Source organism: Dermacentor albipictus, chromosome 5 (assembly GCF_038994185.2).
Source record: "Dermacentor albipictus isolate Rhodes 1998 colony chromosome 5, USDA_Dalb.pri_finalv2, whole genome shotgun sequence".
Classification (NCBI taxonomy): Eukaryota; Metazoa; Arthropoda; class Arachnida; order Ixodida; family Ixodidae; genus Dermacentor; species Dermacentor albipictus.
Genome location: NC_091825.1, coordinates 156,992,460 through 157,008,109, shown reverse-complemented (window position 1 = coordinate 157,008,109; position 15,650 = coordinate 156,992,460). Strand labels below are relative to the sequence as shown.

At 45.7% G+C, this 15,650-nt stretch overlaps 1 protein-coding gene and 1 long non-coding RNA gene across 4 annotated transcripts in view; one reads left to right on the top strand and one right to left on the bottom strand.

The window, feature by feature from the left end:
* LOC135902372 (uncharacterized) overlaps positions 1-3,344 on the top strand; it is a 92,585-nt gene extending 89,241 nt beyond the window's left edge. For all 3 annotated transcript variants that reach the window (XM_070539760.1, XM_065432387.2, XM_070539759.1), the window contains one exon: positions 3,201-3,344. The gene's annotated coding sequence lies outside the window, so the exon portion shown is untranslated. The remainder of the gene's footprint in view (positions 1-3,200) is intronic.
* Positions 1-15,650, bottom strand: part of LOC139060212 (uncharacterized) — a 228,066-nt gene that overhangs the window by 198,667 nt on the left and 13,749 nt on the right. The window lies entirely within an intron of this gene.

The window sequence follows — 15,650 nt, the reverse complement described above, 5'->3', positions numbered from 1 at the left end:
AGGGTTGTTTGACAACATTGGGGGGCACGTTAAAGATCCCTTGGTGGTCAGTATTAACCCGAAGACCCCCCACCACGGCATGCCGCATAATCAAATCGTGGCTTTTGCACGTAAGAAAACCCCAGAAATAAATTGCTTGACAGCATAGACTCTATAATGAACTCATAGCCTTCACCATGGCTTCTTCCTCCAGCATACAGTATTCCCGCAGAGAAAAATCCGGAGTCTTCGGAAGAAGCATCCTATGCTTTTTGTTGGCCTTTTAACGGGAAACTTAACTTGGGTCAGTAGTGGGTCACTTGATGAAAGCTCATGTAACGACATCTTTTCCCACTAATACCGCTTATATTTTTACAACCGTAACTACCGCGCGCCTTTCTTTGATATTGTTATATAGATGAAAAAAACTACTTACTAGATCACGTATGTGCCACGTCCGCGTACGGCGTCGGTGTCAGAGCTGAATTTAGCCTCGCACGTGGCGTTCACAGAGGCGTAGCTAGGCGGTACCTTAGTTGATCTGAGCGGTAGTGGTCGCGTTTGAGAGAGCTCACTCTTCCATAGTAGAGCTAATCCATCGAACTCAAACCGTTGCTCATAAGGAGTTATGAGGCTTACAAGTGTGCAATTTGTTGTAAACATTTCACGATTGCTCTGCTATGGCACCTCCGCGTTCGACAGGTACGGTCCAGGAATTACGGGAAGTGACTCGGGCAGCAAGACAGAGGGATGCCGATGCTCGCACGCCCCTTTCGATTGCGGTGGAACATGTTCATCTCCATAGAGAAAGTAAGTGTAGTACATTGAGGCAAGCACAGGAGCCCCAACCACCTATGTACGACTGCGGCGCGCTCCAGGGGCGCAGAGTGGTCTGCGATAGTAACGGAGATAGACGACCACAGCAGCCCGTCACCATTCACCAAGAGCCACTCGGGTACACCCGACAGCTGGAATGTCGGACAGTAAAAGTAGATCACGTGTGCGTCTGCGTACCATGGCGCTGGGAGTTGACAGAGAAGTTCAAGTTCGCCTCCGTCGACAATGAGTTAAGTCGCAAGTGTGATGCGTGTAACCGCTTGCGGTTCCAGAAAGATGTGAAACCAGTGACTGCAGCCGTGCTGCGATTTTAATTTCAGGAACCGATCCGCAGCTGCACAGCCAACCCCTAACGCCAGCACCTCGGAGTAACCAGAGCGGGCGTGCAAAATAAACGGGCGCACTGCGAATAGGGTGCGAGCACGAATGCAAGATTTGACCGTATGGCTGTCATAGCTGTAACATAGATTAAGCATGTCAACTTTGTAATGCATGATTAAATGTAGGTAGTGTATTTGGTTAAGTCATTTCTGTACCCTATAGTGCCAATACACACTTACAGCACGCACAAGACGTTTCACGAACCCCACTGTGGCTGCGTCTTTGAAACAGCCTGCCCTACGTTTTTCATGCCATAAATTGAACGGATAAGGTTTTATCCTCCTTTACTTAACAAGCATAGCCATCTAATAAACTGGCACATGCTACGCTACTTCTTTCAGACCCACTATACTTTCAGATTAGTGCAGACTATGATCGCACTGCATGGAAAAGACAACCTTACAGAAGTTTGGACATCGTGAAGCTTAATGCTTATTCGCACTGCTCATCGATATCAGTACTGCACGGAGGCATTATATATAATTGAGCAAGAAAAGCCAGATGATGGGAAAACTGGAACGCCTCAGCTGAAAATGCATGGTTATAAAGCAGTTATTAAACACTGCACCCCGACACAACCATTTCTCCGTTTCTTTTATGCTGTCAGTATCATTTCATCACTACTCGTTGCATCACAGAACCTTTGTAAATAAGAGGCCTGCTGCGCCGACTTGGATGTGATGCAGCAAGGGCAGAGCTCCCACTCTAAACCATGTTAGAATTAATAATGATGATGATGATGATAATAATAATAATAATAATAATAATAATAATAATAATAATAATAATAATAATAATAATAATAATAATAATAATAATAATAATAATAATAATAATAATGATGCAATCAATTAATCACTTAATCACTTATTTACCGCGCCCAGGAACAACCGTAAGGTCTGATCGCTGGCCCACGCATACATTAAAGGGAAGCTGAAAGGTTTTCCAGAAAAAATGAGTGAAGAGCAGTACGCCGTGGTTTTCAACCCTCTGGATTCGAATATCGCATTGAAATTGAGTGAAAGAAAGCGCAAACATATTTTATTTCGACGAAAAGTGCAGCAGCAGACACGCCCAGCTCGCGCGCCTCGTTCCCGCCTGTGATTGGTCGGATGCCTCGTGACGTCAACAATGCTTCGGCTTGCAGACGACGAGTGAACGCGACAGCCATCGCCTCGCTTGCAGCGCTGTCGCTGTCGCGTGCGAGATCACTTGTAAGTACATACTACATGTACTACGAGCCGATTGCGAAGAGCCGGCCTCTCCAAGAAGCAAAAAATGCTGGCGCACGCACTGCTTTCCACGCGAACGAAGGCGAAGTGTTAGTATCTCCTTGTGTTGGAAATGTTCTTTGGCAAGTATGTTTTTTGATAAGCTGCATTCAGCGTTCCAGTGAGTACGTTTCCGGGCAAACAACTGTAGTGTTATGTTCCTGCATGCCTCCTCGTAGAACGTAAGCGGTGATGCGATCTTCAGCATTTGTGCGCTGCCCCAAAGCTGTCGGCAATCTACACAGATGGTTTAAACGCGGGAAAAGTTTACCGGCTGTTGTAGCACGTGTAGTATAGAACCTTCATCAGCGCGCCATCCTCACGCTACTCGTAACCGGCGAATTCCGTCGGCTACGTGAGATGGTCGGTTTCTTATGTGTGCGAGAGAAGGGGGAGTGCAGCGTCTTGGCGTGAGCAGGCTTTCCAGCACATGCAAACTTTACGCTTGCACTGCGTTATGGTAGCTGCATGCAGACTGTTTCACAACACACGTGCGAATAGAAAATTCGCGGTGCTTGGCGATGAAACCTGCGTCAAGGGTGGGCGATAAACATGCACCTTCCGTTCAGCGTGCTAACAATTTTTTTAAGAGAACCCAAAGCACGCATTATTGATAAACTCCGGTAGTAATCGTCACGGAAGTGGTTAGAGCACAACAATTGTTCTTGAGCGCTTGAAGTTGTTTCGCTTCACAGCAGCCTCCCACTTAGCTGAAAGCTTCTTTTCTTGCAGGAACTAATGGAACATCGGAACATCATCGCGGCCGCTGGTGTTCGTGCAAGCGTAGGCTGCACAGAACGCCGGCATGATCGGCCTACAAGTTCAATTGATGCTGCGCACGTCAACTACCACTCCTATATACACGCAAATAAAGGAATTTAGGGTCGAGCGAAGCAGATTAGGACGGCACGCACGCAGAAATAAGCCCGGTCAGGCACGGTCGCGGAGACTGCGAAGGAGCGGAACACCAGTGTTGACATCACTAAGCCCCGGTTTCCGGTCTCTGCTCGTCAGCGTCAGCAGCAGCGCGCGGCGCTCGACGGGGGGGCGGAGACTTGATGTTTGATGACTTGATGACTTGAAGGTACTTGATGACTTGAAGGTACTTGATGACTTGAAGGTAGCCTTGATGTTTCGCAACAAGTTCGGAAGATGTGGTTTGAGGCCTTTGTGCTGGCAAAGCAGCAATACAGTGTCTGGGTACGCGACACAGGTGTGGAATCTGTTCTTTAAGGTTTTAAATCGTCGTTATATACGGTGTCTCTACCAATTATGAGTGTTGCGTGATTCCAGGCTCATCGTGGTAGTCCAAGACATGTCCGTAAAACCTTCCTCGCACTTTTGAGGGTACGAATGCTTGTTTTACATGTGTTCGCCAAAATCGGCAAGCTGTACCGTAAAAAGCCCAGAAACAGTGCTTTGTACAGCTGCAGCATTGACCGTACCGTCGTCCCCCAGGTTTTTCCGCACAGGAACCTCAATATAACTACAATAGAAATTAGTCTCCGCTTAAGGTAGATGCAGTGGGGGTTCCATGAAAGGTCCCTGTCAGTAATAACACCTAAAAAGCGGTGAGACTTCTGGTATTTGATAGCGTGGCCACTGAGAGAAACAGGGTACGGGGCCATGGATTTGCGAGTAAATGCGTTTAAAGCCCATATTTCGATGGGCACACCAAGGCACCAAGGCACACGGAGATACGCACAAGTTAGGGTTACTGCCCGCTGAATTCTTGTGCGCACTTGAAGACGAGTCACCGCAGAAGACCAAAGACAAATATCGTCAACGTACATTGATAGGTGAATTGTCTTGTATAATATTTCAGTAAGGCCAACCATAGTTACGCTAAAGAGAATAACACTCAATACCCCGCCCTGTAGGAGGCCTTCGTGTGTAAAATAGTTGACAGTCGGGCCATCTTCTGTCAGCACAAAGAAGGAGCTTCTGGTCATGTAGTCATGGATCCACTGAAACATTCGGCCACCAATTCTAACAGTCTCCAATGACTCGAGGAATGGCTGGCAAGAAGGCACACAACGCCTGCTTACTCGCTGGAAAGGTGGGTATAGAAACAGAATCATTTTTAAACACACTTTTTTTGCGCAGGACAAACAGGGACAAAGAAAAGGAGCAATACAAGGACGTCCTTGTGTTGCTCCTTTTCTTTGTCCCTGTTTGTCCTGCGCAAAGAAAGTTTGTTTAAAAATATAATCTGTTCCAACTAAGCCTACTCGCAGTTATGCTTCAGAAACAGAAGTTGAATATGGGAAGAAGGAAAGCAAAAGGAATGCGAGTACGTTATATTGATAATAACACGAACAATACAAACGTTTCACGTCATTGCCTCTGTTGTATGTGTGTACTTCATGTTTCAGCGCAATGCATATTCTGCTATCAACACAAGTATCTTACAGTTAACCGTCACTGATTAATCTTTCTAATCATTCAACTCTACGTCCCTAAAGATTTCGAAGAGCATTCTTGGATTGCAAGCGGGTTTGGTTATTCGCAAGTCTGAGACACACAATAATAAATTTGGGAGAATGCCACGTTCTCACCAATTTTGCAGTTTTGCAACAAGAAATACTCAAGCGAACACCTTCCACTGCGCTCTCATTTCCCATTCCACACACATTTTCAAGTCGTAGAGGTGGGTAATTACTCGGAACTGAATTCGTCTCCTCAGATATTCCCGTCGCTACAGCTATAATTTCAGGACATCGCAGAAACTTTTGAGGTGACAAGGAGCATCACTTGTAAACGGAAGAGAAAGAAATGAAGTAAGAAAGGAGCATGCGGGTGCTAAATCAACCCGGCCATTCTTGGAGGTGGCCTGTTTCCTTTTATGCTGTGGTTTTCATGGAGCTGTGTCGCTTCCTGTAGCAAACTGTCGGGCTTCATTCTTGCCACTTCCATTCCAAGTCGAGAGCTCCTTCTTTAGTTTGTTGCTTGACTAATGCGAGCGAAAAAATGATTATTCGTGCCTTGATTCGAGCACATGCCCGGCGAGAAAATAAACTGGATAGAAGGCCGCGACGTTAACGCGTTACACAACGTTCGCTGCGCAACACTGGGAGGGGGCCTAAATGGTGAAATATTGAAACTAAAGGTGCAACAAAGGTGATGCCTAGGCGCGGACAAAAACATTCAGATGCACTCAAAGACGGTCTCGGGGCCCAGGCGCGGCGGGGCCTTAGTAGCTTTCTTGCTGATGAGCGTTTTTTATTGAAAGGGCACACGCACACTTCCCTCCAACGCGTCTGCCTGTTTCAGTGAGCTTTCACAACGAAATTTCCGGCGATGTCGACCTGCCTGCTCACAAAACCACTAATTTAGTGAAATAAATTGTCATAAATCTTTGTCATATTGGCGTGGCGGTGCGAGAAGCACCGAGGTGTCCTTCTATAATCCGGTGTATAAATTCTAGGAGGAAAGCTTCTAGCTTCTTTGCCAGTGCAATGCTATAGCCCTAGAACTTACTTCTAATATCGCTCATGTAGTTCGGGTCGCTGATTTACTTTGCTAGCTGAAAAAGCAGTGTTTACACTCTCCATATTTCCCACTTCCTTGCTTTCTTTCTCCACTTCTCCCGCGAAAGGAAGCGAATCCTGCTCCCGTCTGTTTTATTTCTCTCCAGTGATCCCCACGACTACATCTACGGTGGCAGAACTTGTAGCCCTCTGTGCCGCCGCAAACTACGTCACTGATGAACTGGCACAAAAATGGGTCACATATTGTGACTTATTTCTTCACATGCTCAAGTCTGTGTTAGATCACAAAACATACGACCACATGGCATCCGTCATTAGGGAAATACACCATCATGTTCTGGAAGCAGGACACAACATAATCTTTCAGTGGATTGCGGCTCACTGTGGCATCGTCGGCAACCACTTTGCCAACAGGGCTGCCCGTTCAGGCCACGAATACAAGTAGAAGCGTCTTATTGCCATTGGCGAGGAATGACGCTGTCAGGGAAAATTGTGCGCTTACCGGCAAAGAAAAAAAAAACACAAGTTTTCTGGGGTTCTCAAAATGTCTTCAGTTGCCGCCTGCTTAAACTGGACCCATTGCTACGGCTAAAGCTGCCCTATAGCCTTTCCTGCGGTGAAGCAATGTTGTGGCGCCACATGTGACTCGGGTTGGCTTTTACAAGAGCTTACTCCTACCGCATCTAAATGGCTGGAAGTCTAACGTGCAATTCCTGTAGGTACGAGGAAACCATCACGCACTTATATTGTATCTCTCCTCGCTGCTACGTTCAACGCCTCTCTCTCCGAACAACTTTAAAGCCAACTGGGCTGGAGACCGTTCTCGTAGTCAAGAATACACTGACCGTGGCCACATCCGTGACTGGCGCAAAAATTGATTAGTGCACTAGCACAGCACGTGCTGTGCACCGGCCTGATAGACTACTAAAAGTGATCCTGTGCATCTTCTCACGTGCACTCAGTGCTCATTCCTTTTCACCTTCTGTTCCCCCTTACCACCAGTGTAGTGTAGAGAAACCAGCTACGATCTCCAATGTCTCTCTCTGCGGGCAACATTACACCGACTGGACTCGAGGCCGTTCACCGAGTCAAACATATATTGGCCACGCCGTGGCCATATATATATATTGGCTAACACCGTGGCCACGCCCGTCACTGGCTCAAAAAGTGATTCGTGCACTGGAGCAATACTTGAAGTGCACCGGCTTAAGAGACCGTTTATAGTGTCCCTGTGTGTACTGTTTCCCCCACACGCACTCAGTGCTTACTCTCTCCCTTTATTCCTCTTTTTATTTCCCTTTCCCCCGTGTAGGGTAGCAAACCCGATGCTCTTCTAGTTGACCTCCCTGCCTTTCCTATCTTTGTTTTCTCTCTCCAGACGCTCGTGTGGTTGACCTTCCTGCCTTTCCTCTCCCTGCTATCGTTCTCGGCTTTACCGGCTTCTCCCCAGAGAACGAACCCCACACACCAACTCATTCTGACGTCGCACGGTTGCGTTTCGGCACTACTATATTTCTCTGGAGGCCTTACATTTCTTTCGCTGACATCTGTGCGACTAACAATATTTTAAAGAAAACCTCTTTTCGTGAAGCATGCGCTTCTGAATAATGTTTTGGGTAAGCGCCAAAATGCAATGACGATTTCATATTTATTTATTTATTTATTTATTTATTTATTTATTTATTTATTAGTACCTCAAAGGCCCCATTGAAGGGGTATTACATGAGGGGGTGGAATTTCAGCAGAACATTTCTTCTATGGATGATCTGAATGACGATGAGTCGATCTGATCAACGATGGCGTTTGGCAGGTCATTCCAGTCCCTTGCTGTATGGACGAAAAATGATGACAGATGCGCAGAAGTGCGAGCAGGGGGCGGGTAGACGGCCTTCCCGTGTCTTGTGCGACTTGAAATGCGATGGGCGGGGCTGATAATGGAGTTCAGAGATGGATGATAAAAGAATTTATGAAACAGACACAATCTGCAAATTTTCCGGCGCTTAGCTAAAGTTGTGAGATGAGCATTACGTTTTAGTTCAGTTACACTTACATGGTAGGAATAGGCGGAGAAAATGAAACGAGCTGAGCGATTTTGTACAGATTCAAGAGTAATGGAAAGGTTATTTTGATGAGGGTCCCAGATCGCGCATGCATACTCTAATTTGGGGCGGATTAGTGTTAAGTAAGCAAGGGATTTCACTGATGGGGGTGCTAGTCGCAGGGTTCGTCGAAAGTAACCAAGGACGCGATTTGCCTCGTTAGTAATCTGTGAAATATGAAAAGACCAATTTAGATCAGATGCCAAGTGGATGCCTAAATACTTATAAGTTGATAGTGAAGCGATTTCTGCATTCCCAATTAGGTATTTTGAAGATGGTTGTGAGTGACGTCGGTGGAATGATAGCAGAGATGTTTTTTTTCACATTTAAGGACATTAGCCATGAATTACACCAGGTTAGTACGTGCTGAATGTCAGACTGAAGAAACAAAATGTCATCGGTGTTAGTAATAGGCCGCTAGATAACGCAGTCATCAGCGAATATGCGGATGTTAGAACATATGTTAGCAGGCAAATCATTAATATATATGAGAAAGAGAAGGGGGCCCAAGACGGTGCCCTGAGGTACCCCAGATATAACAGAGGAATAAGAAGATGGACATTTATTAGCAAAGACAAACTGCTGCCGATTAGTGAGAAAGCTGCATATCCAATTAAAAACATGTTCGTTAAGATTGAGACGAGAAAGTTTTAGGAATAGTCGTTTGTGAGGAACTTTGTCGAAAGCTTTTTCAAAATCGAGGAAGAGGGCGTCAATAGGAATGTTAAGGTCAATGCTAGAGCTAAGGTCGTTAATAAAGAGGGCTAACTGTGTTTCGCAAGACAAACCTTTTAAAAATCCATGCTGGTTAGGGTGGAAGAAGTTGACGGATACTAGAAATTTTATAATTTGAGAGAAAATTATATGTTCCATTAGTTTAGAAGTGATACATGTGATAGATATCGGTCGATAATTATGGCGAGAAGATGAAGGCCCTTTCTTGGGGACTGGGATGACCTTGCCTATTTTCCAGTCATGAGGTATAATGGCTGATGAAGGCGATTGCTGAAATATATGAGACAGTATGGTGCTAGTTGCATGTTTTGTATTTTTCAACACTTTAGTATTAATATTGTCGACACCAGCTGAGGCGGTTAATTTCAAAGAGTCGATCATTTTGACAATGCCGTCAGGTTCGAAGTTGAAGCCCGGCATAGGTGGAAAGTTAAAGGAAGGGAAATCAGGTAACTCGTTATCGGGTTCGTGGGTGAAAACTGAGCTGAATGATAAATTCAAAACTTCCGCAACGTCATGATCTTCAATTGGATTATTATCATCGTCACACAGTGTTATGTTTCTGATGGGGTTAGGATTGATGCATTTCCAGAATTGACGTGGGTTTGTACGAATCATGTCGGGTAGAGTAGAAGAAAAAAATGAGTGTCTAGTCTTGTATACATGTAGGTTATAGGATTTTTCTGCTTCGTAATAATTTTGCCACGTGGTGGGGTTATTGGTTTTTTTGGCGCTTCGGAAAAGTCTTTTCTTTTTGTTATTCATGCGTTTTAGCACGGAATTGAACCAAGGTGATTCATGGCGCTCAGTTACGGTGATGGTAGGTATGAATTTTTTAATTAGAGCGTGCATTTTGTTTTTGAACAGTAGCCAATTAGTTTCAGGAGTGCGATCATGAAAATCGGTTAGAAACCAGGTTCGGAATGCATCAAGTTCACTGTTGATGCTTTCATAATCTCCTCTGTCATAAAGTGTGATAGTTTTAGTTATTTTTGGGGGGGGCGGCAAGTGGTTGAAAAACGTAGCGTGTATTACTGAGTGGTCACTGATTCCCGGCAGATTTAAGAGTGATATCAAGTTTTCTGCATGTGATGTTAGTATTAGATCTAATATGTTCGATGATTGAGCATTTTGCCTTGTTGGGCTGGTGACCAGTTGGGTCAGACCAAAAGTGTGGCACGTATTCAAGAAATCGCGCGCACAAGAATTAGTCGTGTCAGTTGGGTTCTGCCAATTAATTTCGGGAAAGTTGAAGTCACCTAGGACAAAGAGACAAGCGTGTGGAAGTTCCGAAGTTATCATATGAAGGGCGTTGTGGAAAGAAGGTATAAACGAAGCATCACTGTCTGGGGCACGATAGCAAGCGCAGATTACTGTCGGTGGAAATGAGGCTTTAGAACAGATGAATAATATTTCGATGGGAGAGTCAATCGGGATAACATGAAATTTCAGGCTGTAGTGTGTTGCTATTAGAACGCCACCGCCTCGTTTACCGATGCGGTCGCAGCGGAAGACGTCACAGTTGTGGAATGCGGTCTGTACTTCGTTATCCGTTATGTTCTCGTTTAGCCATGTTTCTGTTAGTACGACTACATTGCTTTCTGTGGTGTTGATTAGGCTAGATAGAGCATCGCGTTTAGGCAGGAGGCTTCTAATGTTAGTGTAAAGGACTGATAGCGAGTTCGGAATGTTATTTTGGGCATGTTTGGCTGATAGCTATAGCGTTCGAGGTAACACTGATTGCGAATTGTGATCGAACGTGTACGTTGTGGTGCCGATAACCATCCTGTCATGTCGAAGGGTGAACTTTTTTTTATGGCTTTTAGCGTAATCTATGAGGTTTTTACGGGCAATACGAGTGTTACGGGAGTAGTCTTCGGATACGCTATGAACTGTACCCTTAAACAGTTTTGCGTTAGAAAGAACCAGTTCCTTGGTTTTGAAGTGTGCGAACTTGACGTTCTTTTCAGTATTAAAATTACCAAGCCGGTGGGCCCGTTCAATGTCCATAGGCTGGATTGTGAGTTTTAGTTGCAAATGCAACTTGCAAATTGCAAATTTGCAAATTTGCAATTTGCAAATTTGCAATTGCAACATTTGCAAATTTGCAAATTTCTATTACTAGATTCTCCGATTCGGCCCAGGTTTCGCGGTCAGCGTCTTTCACACCAAAAAATACAAGATTAGAACGACGGGCCCTGTCCTCGCTGTCGTCTAGCCTATGTACAAGGTCTGACAGGTTGCTTGCGTTTTCTTGGGAGAGGCACTGGACGTTGTTAACTTGGGCTTTAATGGGATCTAGCGTGGCGCATTCTTCTTCAACTTTTGTTAGTCTTGATTTTATCTCCTTAAATGCTTTCTCTTGTTGAGCCAGTCTTGCGTGAATCGATTTCATCTCATTTAGAAGGGTTGTTTGCCCATCTTTTAACTCGCCCAATGCCTCAAGCAATTCTTTGTGCGAGTCTGTATTGCCTGAGCGGGTGTTAGATCCAGGTCCAGGATTTAGTTCGATGTCCCCACATTGCAATAAAAGGCGGGAAATGGCATGTGCGCAGTCACTTGCAATGGCAATACAACAAAGTGGACTCGGCAGCACTATCAAACCAGCGTAACGTGTACGCTTCGCAAAAAGAGGGTAAGCATTGTTTACCTGCACGAAGTAAAGGCGAGTCATTTTAACGTGACTTCCTTTGGAAGTGCTGCCGAGTCCACTGAAGGGGGTGATGATTCCGGGGCGCTTTATACGTGGTGATGGCGGTGTAGATTGGGATGCTGATAGTCCTGGGAGCACGATAGGCAAGCTGTATGGTGATTCCGGGTGTGGCGCTGCGGGGCAGGAACGTCGGTAGTTCGGTAGATCCTGTGCCGGTGCAGGGCGGTGCGGCTGGCACGGTGCTTCCGCGATGTAGGCAGGATTCCAGGACTGAGAAGTTCCAGCATTCGTGACAGCAGCGCAGCAGGTGTGGGAACCGGGTGACCATGAACAGGCCAGGAAGAGCAGCTGCACGAAGTAAAGGCGAGTCATTTTAACGTGACTTCCTTTGGAAGTGCTGCCGAGTCCACTGAAGGGGGTGGTGATTCCGGGGGGCTTTATACGTGGTGATGGCGGTGTAGATTGGGATGCTGATAGTCCTGGGAGCACGATAGGCAAGCTGTATGGTGATTCCGGGTGTGGCGCTGCGGGGCAGGAACGTCGGTAGTTCGGTAGATCCTGTGCCGGTGCAGGGCGGTGCGGCTGGCACGGTGCTTCCGCGATGTAGGCAGGATTCCAGGACTGAGAAGTTCCAGCATTCGTGACAGCAGCGCAGCAGGTGTGGGAACCGGGTGACCATGAACAGGCCAGGAAGAGCAGCTGCACGAAGTAAAGGCGAATCATTTTAACGTGACTTCCTTTGGAAGTGCTGCCGAGTCCACTCAGGGTATAATATATATATATATATATATATATATATATCAGGGTATAAGAAGTTAAAATCTTGCAGAAACAACATGTAGGAAATTTTCTGCTGCTCTTTTCTTCTTTTTTCTCAAAGAAAGAAGAAAGGAGGGGGAGGGGGGGTAAAGAGTGCTAAAGTTCACACGACGTGAAATGAGCGCATTGTGGCAAAAAAAAAGGAGTTTTCGCCAACGTGCATAGTTAGTGCATAAAATAAACTTTAAAAATACACCAGGAGAGCGGCATTGCAGTAGCTGACGTAGGAGCGCCGATAGAGAAATAATAACACAAAGAAACAGTAACACAATGATTGTATATGCCAGAGGAAATAAACTTCGTAAAGGTGTCCACAAACACGATATAATATAACAAAAGATTACAGCACATTCCACAGTTGCTGCTCTTGAACACACGTCGTCCAAATCATTACCAATTAAAGTTATATCGTGTCTTAACTTCATAAAAAATATGCACTTTGAAGCCACAATACAACTAAGACTTGAAAGAAGTAACAGTTCTGGAGAAAATTTGACAACTAGTGTCCAATGTTTGCAACAAACATCTAAACCTACAATTCATTCATTCATTCATTCATTCATTCATTTCGCAAATGATCTCACTGCCAGTTCATGGCAGCTTGTTGCGGAGCTAGTAATAAAAGATATTAAGTAGCCATATCTTTTACCCCGTGCTTCGCGCAGTTTATTTTTTTTCTGCCATTTTTGTCCATCTTCTTTCGAGAGACATACAATTGTTCTTGTTCAGCTAATCTTGCTTGTGTTTACGCTGCTGACATTTATACTATGCTTGAAAAATGCTGCAACTCACTCTTAGCATAACTCGTAGCAAACGTTGGCTTCTATTATGAAGGCTTGAGTTATCAATTATTATGAAGGCTTGAAGGCATGTACCGTAACAACCAAGGAAACCATGGTTGTTAGCTAGTTGCTAAGTCTCCAATACTAACACGAACGCATTTACTTTTGCTTTGCTTCAACCGCCGTGGTGGCGGAGGGACTTTGATGTTGCGCTCCAGGTCACGGCGGCCGCATTTCGATGGGGACGAAATGCAAAAATTCGCGTGCGCACCTTGCATTGAGTGTGCGGTGCAAAATCACTGGCGGTCGAATTTAATCCGGAGTCCCCCACAACGGCGTGCCTCATAATCATATCATGCTTTTGGCACTTAAAACCCCAGATTTTTTTTAGTTCTGTCTTGCTTATAAGGCTGAATTTATTTCATTCAAAGAACGAGATCGCAAAAATTCTTTCTTTACGTTATTCGACTATGAGTTTATACGTGACCGAGCCTTTCAGCAGTTCCGTGTGACCCGTATCGCAGACGGACATTTATGTAGACAGATAAGTACCTTTTGATACGATGTCGTCCATGCCTTCAAATTTCAGGAACCTGAATTTAATTTTTTTTTTCGACAAGAAATAGGTAATTACTCCTTAACACATAAAGCATAACAACATTACAGACTCATGCCGGCGTCACCACCATAGAACACTACTTCTTTTGCAAAATTAATATCTCTTGTCACAATGTGTGCACCGGTGTATCTGTCTTCCAGTTTTTATTACTGTCGTGGGTCTTTCTTTCTGATCGGAATAAAGCGCATGGTTACATTTTAAAACAGCCTTCAGGAACTAGGAGGCGTTCATCCCCTCATTGCAGCATACAACTAAGCATTTTCCACATTGACTGAATACCAGTTTTCAAACCTCTTAAGACTTTCCAAAAAAGAAAGTTCCCACTAAAAAATGTTAGTATACAAAAAAACAATATAAGGATGCCCCGAGGAAAAAAGTCCCTCACACGCACGTTCGTTTCATGCCGCTTCACTAGGGGCAGCGTAACTTTGAGAATGACAAATCGCCGCCACTCGGGAGACAAACCATGCCTCGGTGAAAATTTCGTCAGTCACAAATTTACATGCTGACACCTGCAGATCTCGTAGCGGGGCAGCGGGGCGTGCACAGAAACGCCACTGAAAAGTGCAAGATGTAGGATAAGGCCGAGGGAAAACCAGAAAGCCGGTTGCTGCATCGCGCTGAGCAAAGCGCGTTGCCAGTCGTTACAGACGCTTATCGATGTGCAAAGAGTACTGAAGCATGTGCAATATGGGTCTAAAAAAGGAAGCAACTGTATATTGTATTACCAGGGCTGTCTCGTTCCCATCGTCGCCGCGTCACCCCTCTTTTGAAGATCTCCAACTTTTTTTGCCCCGCTCTCATCCATATAGCAAGCCACAATCTGTCTCACTAAAATGGTGCAGTGTTCTGAAAGCCAGAGTAAGCGTCATTCATTGACTGGACGAATTCAGGAAACTGATTTCAAGCCATAAATATGAGCGACTGATGGCGCATGCACATGCAAGCTCGCAGCAGCCAAGAATGCCAAACACAAGGCGCCGGCGAATAACGAACCCTTTCTACGTGCAACAACTTGGCGTCTGACGAGATCACGCCGGCACCGTAGCTTACCCAACGGTGCACGGATTTAGCACGACGGCATGCAGTACGCTTGTACAGCGGTCCCTTTGGAATTGCAGGCGTAGACGCCTTCTCGAAAGGCACATTCAAATTTGACGCGTGTCTCAGAACTCTTCGGTTGTTGCACCAGTCGGAGATGGATCCATCGTTGCAATGCTTCATCTTTCTTCGGCTGCTGACGCAAACCGAAGGGACGCAAGGGCTAGAGAACGAAGAAAAATAAAAATGTGCGGATGTGGCGAGCGGTGGCAAGAGCGAAATATTGCCTCTAAATTGACGAGCGAGCGCCGCGCATTGCGGCCAACCCTGCGAGTTGGTGGCCCCGGGGTTTCTTGTCGCGCGCAGCAGAGCTTGTTCCCTGGTCATATGGGCATGCTACACCAGTGAGGAGAGACAAGCACGACCCCCTTAGCGAACTCCACGCGGCTACCATGTGACCTTCGACCGGGTAGTATTGCCCTGTTGTGCAATTTATTCCGGATTACGTCCTCGTAGTCGTCATTCAAGTTAGCGCCGTGCTTTCGAAGCATTCGTTTTTCCGGCCACTTTTGCAGACTTGCTAAACGCTGCCCGCTGACTGTCCAGAGACAATAAAGCATACCAACCTCCCGCACCAACGTCATTAAGGAAATCTGTTGTCCCGACAGATGAGCTTCGATTATTCTTTTACGTGACGTCGCATCTAATGCATTGTCGGGTTACTGCATGACGTTTATTTACTTTCAAACAAGCAGTTTTCTTAGGGAGGCATCACTGCTCCAGGCAATCGCACGGCATTTGCCAAGATTGCGTTCGCTTTATGTGCGCTGTAGAGAATGCCATTAGGCGATACACGAGAAGCATTCGTAGGATACTTCTCGCGTTTTCCGGTATCTAGCCTTTTTCCCCGACCTCTCCAATCTTCAGCGCCTTTCGGGCCGAA